This window comes from Pollicipes pollicipes, unplaced genomic scaffold, assembly GCF_011947565.3.
Source record: "Pollicipes pollicipes isolate AB1234 unplaced genomic scaffold, Ppol_2.1 Scaffold_6686;HRSCAF=7923_pilon_pilon_pilon, whole genome shotgun sequence".
NCBI classification, from domain to species: domain Eukaryota; kingdom Metazoa; phylum Arthropoda; class Thecostraca; order Pollicipedomorpha; family Pollicipedidae; genus Pollicipes; species Pollicipes pollicipes.
The window spans coordinates 9,799,542-9,800,110 of NW_023596921.1; positions in this window are offsets into that span (position 1 = coordinate 9,799,542).

The following is a 569-nucleotide window of genomic DNA, read 5'->3' on the forward strand; positions in this document are numbered from 1 at the left end:
AACCATTTTGCACGGCAATGTCTAACGAAAGACAATCTGAACGGCTGGTACGTGTGTAGATAAAGTTGCTAACAGGCTACGTCGACCTCTATTTCTGGATACACGAAACATTGCGGATAAAAATACTGATATCCCAAACACAAATATGGGTGTTACCTCTGTAAAACTCCACTTCATCTTTTGATTTCAGGGCGTCAGGTTGACACACAGAGTATTCACTGCACCGCTTTCTTAGCCACCAAAGTCCATAACGGTAAGACGTGTCGCGTTGATTTAGGTCTGTTCTATTACGTGATCAAAATGTTCGGCCTCGACGGCTCAAACACACATAAATGCACTCGGCAAACTGCTCACAGAGTTCACGTACTGAACCATGGGAATCGCTCGAAATTTGTATTCTCTTGTTGCAGCTACAGCTGTCTTCACAGGCGTGGTCCTGTAGGTCAGCCCACAGAAAAGTTGAGTGGTGACAGGTTAGCGAATGAGCCCGCCCTATCCTCGCCCACGAGGCTCTCCTGCGAGAAGGCCCCGGAGCTACATGAAAAAGACTGTTAAATTCTAGGGAATCG